At 41.1% G+C, this 9731-nt stretch overlaps 1 non-coding gene across 1 annotated transcript; it reads left to right on the plus strand.

Annotated features, from left to right (window-relative positions):
• Nucleotides 1-3982: 3982 nt before the first annotated feature.
• Nucleotides 3983-4144, plus strand: LOC131275647 (U1 spliceosomal RNA). The gene has a single exon (XR_009183124.1). It is a non-coding gene; the product is annotated as a U1 spliceosomal RNA (small nuclear RNA).
• The last annotated feature ends 5587 nt before the right edge of the window (nucleotides 4145-9731 follow it).

A 9731-nucleotide genomic window follows, 5' to 3' on the forward strand; every position in this document is an offset into this window, starting at 1 on the left:
CTACACATGACTGTGGCTCTGTCCCTATCCCTGGCAAAGGAGAAAGTTGGGAGAAGCTTCACTGGTCCCTGGGGCAATGAGGGCAGCTTGAGTCTCCACAGCTTGCAGCACCAACTACATCCTTGGCTCCTACTATACAACCAGCAAGGGAAAAAAGGGCAAGAAAGTCCTAAATTAAAGAGAGAAACTGCACCCAGGATAAATACATCTAGTAAGCCAGATGCCAAAACACCAACAAAAAATTACAATCCACACCAAGGAACAGGAAGATATGGCCCAGTTAAAAGAAGAAGATAAGCCTCCAGGTGACATGAAGGAGTTGAGACAACTAATCATAGACGTTCAAACAAATCTCCTTAATCAAATCAATGAGGTGGCTAAACAGATTAAGGATATTAAGAAGACACTGGATGAGTACAAAGAAGAATTTGAAAGCATACATAGAAAAATAGTTGATCTTATGGGAATGAAAGGTATGATAAAGGAAATTAAAAATACACTGGAATCATATAATAGCAGATTTGAGGAGGCGGAAGAAAGGATTGGTGAGTCTGAAGAATTGACCTCTAGTGCAGCGATGCCCAGAGATGTATTCACCAAATGCAATGGATGTGTCATGATGATGGGGGAGAGTGTTGCTGTGGGGGGAATGGTGGGGAGGGGAGGTGGGGACCTCATATTTTTTTTAATGTAATATTTTTAAAGAATGAATTAAAAAAAAAAAAGAAATGACCTCTAAAAGCAAACATACAAAAGAAGAGATGAAGAAAATAATGGGAAACAAGTTATTAGGGAACTAGACAACAGCAAGAGATGTGCAACATATGTGTCATAGGTGTCCTAGAAGGAGAAGAGAAGGGAAAAGAGGCAGAAGGAATATCTGAAGAAATAATGGTAGAAAATTTCCCAACCCTATTGAAGGGTATAGATATCCATGTCCAAAAAGCACAATGTACTCCCATCCGAATAAATCCAAATAGACCAACTCTGAGACATACTAATCAGAATGTCAAATGCCAAAGACAAAGAAAGAATTCTGAGAGCAGCAAGAGAAAAGCAATGCATAAAATATAAGGGATACTCAATAAGATTAAGTGCTGATTTCTCATCAGAAGCCATGGAAGCAAGAAGACAGTGATATGATATATTTAAAATACTGCAAGAGAAAACCTTCCAGCCAAGAATCTTATATCCAGCAAGATTGTCTTTCAAAAATGAGGGTGAGTTGAGAATATTCACAGATAAACAGAAACTGAATGAGTTTGTAACCAAGAGACTGGCATTGCAGGAAATATGAAAGGATGTGCAACAGTCTGAAAAAACAAGACAGGAGAGAGAGGCTTGGAAGAGAGTCTAGAAAGGAAGATTATATTAGTAAAAGTAACTAAAAGTGTCAAAACAGTGGTGAAAATAAAATATGACATATAAAACCCAAATATTTTGTAATAAATTTAACCAACAATGTAAAGCACTTGTATTCAGAAAACTACAACTCATTGTTAGAAGAAATCAAAAAGACCTAAATAATTGGAAGAATCCATGCTCATGGATTGGAAGAGTAAACATCATTAAGAAGTCAATTCTACTCAAATTGATATACAGATTCAATGCAATCCCAATAAAAAAATCCATCAGCATTTTAAAAAATAAATGGAAAACACAATTATCCAATTAATTTGGAAGGATAAATGGTCCTGAATAGCCAGAAACATCTTAAAAAGGAAAAGTCAAGTTGAAGGATTCTCACTCCCAGACTTTAAATCATATTACCTAGCTACAGTGATAAAAACAGCATGGTACTGGCATAAAGACAGACACATAGACCAATGAAACTGAATTGATGGTTCAGAAACAGACCCTCACATCTATGGTCAAGTGATTTTTTTAAAGACTTATTTTTTATTTATTTCTCTCCCCCCCACCCCACCCTGTTGTCTGCTCTCTGTGTCCATTTCTTGTCAGTGGCACCGGGAATCTGTGGCTCTTTTTGTTGAGTCATCTTGCTGCATCAGCTTTCTGTGTGTGCTGCACCACACCTGGGCAGGCTATGCTTTGTTCATGCAGGGAAGCTCTCCTTGCAGGGCACACTCCTTGAGCGTGGGGCTCCTCTATGCGGGGGACACCCCTGCATGGCATGGCACTCCTTGTGCACATCAGCACTGTGCGTTGGCCAGCTCACCACTCAGGTCAGGAGGCCCTGGGTTTGAACCCTGGACCTCCCATATGGTAGGTAGACGCTCTATCAGTTGAGCCAAGTCCACTTCCCAAGTGATTTTTGACTAGCCTGTCAAGCCCACCTGCTTTGGCAGACTGTCCAATCAACAAATGGTGTTGAGAGAACTGAATATCCATAGCCAAAAGAAGGAAAAAGGAACCCTATGTCACACCTTATACAAAAAATTAACTCAAAATGGATCAAAAACCTAAATATAAATCTAAGAACCATAAAGCTTATAGAAGAAAATGCAGGAAAATATCTTCAAAACCTGGTGGTAGGTGGTAGATTCTTAAAGGAGATAAGAGGAGAACTGAGATGGACAACTGATATTTAATATATGGAAAAGTTTTAATTAACTTTACTGTAAAAGTGTGGAAATATATAGAGTTGATAATAACACATTATTGTAACAGTTTATAAATGGGAATGTGGCTGAAAAGGGTAGTCTAGGGATATAAATGCCAATTGAAAGAAAGCTAGAGAATAATCTAGGGACAGACTAACACAGTAAGCCCTGAGGTGGATGAGAATTGTGATTGATGGTATATGGATGCAAGTGTGTCCTTTGTGAGCTGGAGAAGATGTGGTGGGAATGTGGAGAAGCATGGGAAAAATACAACTGTGATTATGGGCTGTGGTTATGGGCTGTGGTTAAAAATAATAGTGTAAATCCTCCCAGGGCCCACTGGATGGAACGTGGGAGAGTATGGGCTATGATGTGGACCATTGACCATGAGGTGCAGCGATGCCCCGAGATGTACTTACCAAATGCAATGGATGTGTCAGGATGATGGGAGTGAGTGTTGCTGGGGGGGGAGTGGTGGGATGGGGGTGGGGGGGTTTAATGGGACCTCATATTTTTTGAATGTAATATTTTTACAAAATGAATAAAATTTTAAAAAAGAAAAAAATAAATAAATAAAATGGAAAAAAAAACTAATAATGTAATATTCATGCATCTATGCCAAAGATGTACTGTGTTGATAATGAGGGAGTATGAAAAAAAATGTGCCAAATGTATGGACCTGGTAAAGTCTGATGATATTATCTCATAATCTGTAACAAATGTTCCACCACGGTGTGGTGTTTTGATAGAGGGGTATTGTATGGGAATTCTGCAACTGTGCATGTTTGTTTTGTAAGTTTACAACTTCTGTCATAAAAATATATTTAAAAAATAATAATAGGGTGGGTTGAGGGGAAAACACACTAAATGTAAGATAAGGACTATAATTAGTAGTAAGATTTTGACGACATTCTCTCACGATTTGTAACAAATGTCTCACAACAATGCAAGGTGTTGGTGGTGGGTTGATGTATGGGACCCCTGTATAATGTTAATAATATTATGCATGTTTGTTTTGTAAGTTCACAACTTTGACTATACACTTATTGTTTATGTATGTTCATGTATAAATGATATAGTAATAATAATAATAATAGGGTGGGTTGGGGGGAAGATACACCAAATGGAAGATACTTCGGTTAGTAGTAATATTTTGAGGATGTGCTTTAATCATTAGTTAAAAATGTTTCACAACAATGCAAAGTACGGGATAGGGTGAGGTATGAGAGCCCTATATGATGTTATGTATGTTTGTTTTGTAAGTTCACAACTATTACTATACACTTATTGTTTATGTATGTTTATCTGTGAGGGATATACTTCAATAAATTTTTTTTAAAAATTAAAAAGACAGGACATCTAATTAGCTGAACAGGTGGAGAAAGATGTGGGAGTTAGACATCAAAGGTAACTGCAAGATACTTACCTGGCAGGGGCGATACCACAATCACAAAGGTGGTTTTCCCAGAGTGGGGTTATCCATTGCACTCCGGATATGCTGACCTCTGCAATTTCCCCAAATGCAGGAAACTAACTGCATAATTTGTGGTAGTAGGGGACTGCGTTCGCACTATCCCCTATGAAAAAAAAAAAAGATGACTACAAGAGAAAAGGGATACACAGAGCAATACAAGGAAGAGTTTTAATGCCCTTGGAAAATGCTCAAAAATGGTCAAAAGAGGAAGAGGCCACAGGAGGTAAGTAGTAGTGATTCGTATTGATTTGGTTTTCACTGGCAAGACCTAGCAGCTTTTAAAGGAGAATGGAGAATCCAAAGCCTGGGGTTCCCCAGAGTTGGGAATTAGGACAAGACGGTGGCAGATGCTACAGAGCTAGATGGGGCATTGTGGAAATAATTGACCTGAAGTTCAGCCTGGATAGGGATAAAAATGAAGTTAGAGGAGCTAATGGATATGTTTATAGGGAGGGCTTGGAGTAGAGGAAGGTTAGACTCAGCAAAGTAGTGAGAAAGATGGAGGGTAAAGAGATGGTGGTCGGTGAGTGATGAAAAGAACTAGTATGTGATTGAGCCATGTTGGTAGGTAAGATGACTGGAGTTGTGGATGTCAAGGATGAAAAAAAAAGTGTGGAAGGCATGTATGGAGCTTGTGTATGTGCTCGTGTGTGGTGGGGGTGGGGGAATGGTGGGTGTGGGAAAGGGGAACGGAATTGTTGTATTTATATTGTTTCACGTTTTTATTGCTGCCTCCTAAATTCTTTATGAATTGGGCATACTTGAAGCTTACTATTAATTTATACAACCTATATGTTTTCTCATATCTTTGAAATTTATTAGAAATAAAGTCTTTTTTTCTTTTCTTTTTCTTAGTTAATCCTATTCCTGGAGAAACATCTATTGCAATGTCTTCTGCCAACTTATATTTTTCTTAAATTAATCTTTGCTGTTTCTACCAGGTTAATCTAAATACTTCACACTTGGCCTGAAATTTCCAATACAAAGTTCGTTCTGCCAGCTGAAGTGGCAAAGAAAAACAAGGAAAACGAGGACAAGAGGCTGTGGTGGGAAGGGGTGAGGGAGAAGATGGGAAAAACAGATTTAAAACCACTGTGGATCCCATTGTTCATGATTGGAAAATTGTGTCAGATGCAGGGTTGGGTTGTCTGGTTGCTTGGTTGACTTTTTCTTCCCTTTGAAAATGGTCTTGGGAAGCAAAGACATGGAGGAAAGGCAGAATGTTGTCTGGGCAAGGATGTGAATTAAGAGCAATAAAAACAAAGACAGACTTTTATTTTGCTTTAGTTCTAAAGTTCTACAGTGAATTGCAGCTGGACCTTTTGTAAAGTCCATGTATGTGTGCTGTGTCTACATATACAAAACCAGGAACCCTTCAAGGCTCAAAATCCCTTTTGAAATTGTATCAGACCCTCCACAGTGAGTGTGACCCCTTCCCCCCTCTTCAGTTTTCCAGTTAGCAGTGGTTGGTCTAGGAAAGCCCAGGTCCTTTGGGAGGTTGTCCTGCTGTGCACTTTGGAAAGGAAGATTAATTAGGCTAATAAAGCCACTTAAATAGGAAGTTTCCCTTATTTGGTACCATTTCTAAACTCTGTCCCAATTCTAAATGCTTTGGGAAGATTTTGTGGTGGAAAGGGAATTAGAATGGCACTTTGGCCTTACTCTCCTTTCTTCAAGCTTTGTCCTTGCAGAGACAGAAAGCTGAGGCTGATTTTTTTGCAACTGACAGGAAAGGAGTGTCCGGAGCTTCCTGGGGTAGTAAATGCAGAGTTGCTGGAGGAGGAGCTGGCTGGGTGCAACTCTTATCCCCCTGGGTGAGTGGCCAGCTAAAAGTAGAAAGTCAAATTCAGGGGAGATAGAAGTGAATTCTAACAAAGAGACCTTGGCGGGAGGAAAAAGTCAAAACCTGGACCTTGAAACCTCTTGGTTTAAACTCATATTCTGATGCTAACAACTAAAATCTTAGCTCTGAATATAAATAAAGAATATCAGTTTTGTTCTTTCTTTGTAACATTTTCCTGCAAACTTTTTGTGGGGAGGGGCTTGGAAGGAGAAGGTGCTTCAATTTTTAAGACAATTTTTCCCCTTACTGAATGTGAGGTTTGGAGAGGGATGTATATACATATATATATTGCTTCTTGATAATGAAATATCTCTTTCTATTTATCTTTCATAAGACCATGTGTCATCACTTATAAATGGGATTTGCTTTGGTCAGATGAATTTGTTGAACTTAGCTAACCTTTGAAAAGTGGAGAAAAAGAAATTGAGTTTTAAAAACAGAAAACCTGTATTGGGCTGTACTTACACACACACATACACACACACATACACACACACCCCTTTCCTTTTACCTTGCAAGACCACCAAGATCGGATGGTGGAAGCTGGTCTGGTTTTTGTTTGGATTGGGTATTTTTATTTTTAATATTTGTCTTCTGAGTCAGAAGTGGTTATCTCTTAAAAGAAATATCTGATGGCCTAAGAGCTGGGTGTTTGTGCTTTCCCCTCCAAAATGTTAACATTTAAATAGCCTTCAATGTGCTTCAAAGTTAGCACCCCACTAAGATAAATTAGTGACCTTCTCCCCACCTCGTCCCCTATCCCCATCCTCTGGTGAGATCAGCTCCCTTTGGCTGGCTGGGACCCCTGTCTGGCCTGAACCGGCAATTCCATAGGAGATTGTCAATCTGGGTAGCAGTGAGTGCCTTGCCAAAACAATGGTGGCTTTTCATGGAGATTTAGTAATCTGAAGAATGTAGCCTGTCCTTGAGGGGAACCTGCTTCTGTTGATGTGTTTATGTGGTTTCCGGGGGTGGAGAGGATTGGGGGGGTCGGGCAGTGATATGTGGATTGCCTGGAAATTTACAAGTCAGTTTGAACCTGATTTATTGAGACTTTATGAAAAGTTAAAGGGAAAAAAATGTCCCCTATCCAGTTTCCAGACACATTAGGTTAAAGATTGATGAAAACTAGGCTTTTCTGTTTCAAACACTGACCCTCTAAGCTGATTATTAAAAGACCCTGCTCCTATTAGAGCATATTCTTTATAGAACTTTTAAACATCATCTTGTTGTTAAATACTCACTCTGTCTTTCCTGTCTTGTCTGCTTGGTGTGTGTTTAGCCATTCTGGACGTTAATGGCTTGTATCATCTGTTCGAGCATGGTACCTGTGATTGGTACCAGTATTAGTCAGCATTCTCTAGGGAACAAAATCAACAGGCGATATCTGTAAATAGTATGAGATTTTTTAAGATTCTCTCACGTGGCCACGGGGATGTGAAAGTCCAGTTTCCATGGGCAGGCTGCAAACCAGGAACTCTGATGACAGTCCAGTGAAGGTCCTTGATGAGTTTCCGGGAGACTTGAAATTCTCTCTGAATGCTGAAGTCACTTCCTTTTTAAGGCATTCAACTGAGTGGATAAAATGTCACTCAAAGCTGATGGCAATCTCCCTGATAGATTGTAACGTGATCAGCCATCTATACAGTAAACTCACTCATGACTAAATTCCCTAATGTCTTTGTATTACAATTAGCCCAGACCAAACAACTGGGCAAAATTACCTGGCAGCGTTGACACATTAGCCATCACAGTCCTGCGGACTTGCTTTATCCACCATGTTCCAGAGTGGGAGGACGTACTTCCGTGCCACCTTCCGAGGATGTATTATGGAGGAGAGTGCGAGTGGTTCCAGGCTCATCTGTCCCTATGGCCTGGTGTGCCAATCACATCAGATCATCTCCCAGAAATGTCTGCAGTACTGGCTCTGTATGTGGAGGGCAACCCTTGTCTGCAACTTTTGTCTAGGACAAGTCACCGACACTCATTTCCCTAAGCCTCCAACTGGGGAAATCTTACAGGAGGCTACAAGGCACCCCCATGGTGTGTGTTCAGAAATTCAGAGTGGAGTCCAACAGAACTGGGTTCGAATTTCAGCTTATCCAAACATGTGCCTTCTCTGAGGCTCAGTTTTCTTGTTTTTCTAAGTGGGAAAGTTCACAACTTCTAAAAGAGCTGCTTTGAGCTTTAAGATACCAAGTGATTCTCCTACCCCAAAGCCTGGCAGAAAGCAGGTGCCTGGTAAATGTTAGTGAACCCAGTATATGGTACAAGCACAACTTGCGAAGTATTCAAAGCAAAACTTCATTTTTGCTTCCCATAGTGCCTTTACACTTTAGAAGTGGTGATGGTAATGCTCCGAGAGCCACATGAGCAATCAGGCAGCCTTGTGCTCATTGCCAGGAAAGCAGCAACCTTCAGTGCCTTTAAGTCATGCAGTTTGAATCAGAAGGCAGAAGGCCCACACTGGAGTCATAAGAAAAATTCTACACTTGACCTAGCAGCAAATCTCCCCTCCAAGCACCCGCTGCTAGTGGTTCATGTGTTCTTCTGCCATCTGCTCATTTCCTTCCCTGCTCTGCCAGAGCAGGGGAGATAGGGTGGGGGGAAGAGATAAAGGGAAGACCAGTTCCTAATCAGCTGGGTGGCTTCAGGTTCTCAGGACCTGCCAGATGGCTAAAGCTCTCCCTCCTGGGCATCTCTATGGAATCTTTGGCAGTAGCCTGTGGGGCTCCTCTCTCCCCAAGCTCCCTAGACCCATGAGGTGCCATCTTTGTTCTGGCATGATCTTGCACTGCCTTCTTCTGTCCTGGTCAGCCGGCAGACTCCTCCACCTTCCTTGTCCTAAGGTTCCCTTGCTCCTCCCGGATGACTTTCCACAGGCTCTCTCTCCCCTGTAGCCCACAACCCCTGGGACCCAGACCACCCTACCATAGGGTTACGCCTGGCTCTATGCAGGGAATCAAGGAAAGACGTCTCATAAGGCACTCAACCCCATCCCTTGCAAAGGCAGAGGAAAGAGACTTCAGGGCACAGTTTTCTCCAAAGATTTCCTCACAAAATTCTCTTCATGCCCAGTGATTGCTTTTTTTTTTTTTTTTTTTTTTGCTTCAGTTTCTCAAAACCCCTACTTTATAAATGTGTGTGTGTGTGTGTGTGATAGTGGAAGAATAGGTCTCATATCTGCTTTGCTATTCTGACATTTATCATTTTGACACTTCAGTCTAAATTGAGGCAAGAAAACTTCCCCCTTCCCACACAAACACACTGGCCATAATTTACCATAAGGGAAACTTTTAATTGATGGCAAAGATTAGTTGTATTGGACCTTAGCAATGATTAAAAGCCAGTGCCCCAGGACACACCAAGCACATGCTCAGGGCAGTTGAAAGAAATTGTTCACAATAACATCCTAGTTAAGATGATGAGATAAAAATAGCACTTATTTGGATTTCCTTTAATACATTGCTTAGTCTTGTTTTTTATTTTGAATTTCATGGTTGTGGAGCGTGCAGGGGAGTTTTGAGCTTCTAACTCTCTTGATCAGGTCCTGAGCATCTGAGAAGGTTCCAGGTATTAGGGACAGGTCTTGGGTAAGGTTTCATTTCTGATAGGGGCTTGGTCCAGGCCAGCCACAACCTCTTCTGCCTACACAGGGAGTTTGCACAGCCTGTTCTATGGCTTCGTATGGCTCATGGACTTTGGGTGCTGGGCTGTGGTTTGGTTTTCACCCTCTGTCCTCTAGGCTAGAGCCTGCCATCTGGTCGCTCAAACTGGAGAAGCCTCTAACTATTTGTGAGATGGAGTCTACACTCTCTAGAGCCTCCTGAGAGCCTGGTTGCAGCCAGCA

The sequence above is a fragment of the Dasypus novemcinctus genome, chromosome 2 (genome assembly GCF_030445035.2).
Source record: "Dasypus novemcinctus isolate mDasNov1 chromosome 2, mDasNov1.1.hap2, whole genome shotgun sequence".
NCBI lineage: Eukaryota > Metazoa > Chordata > Mammalia > Cingulata > Dasypodidae > Dasypus > Dasypus novemcinctus.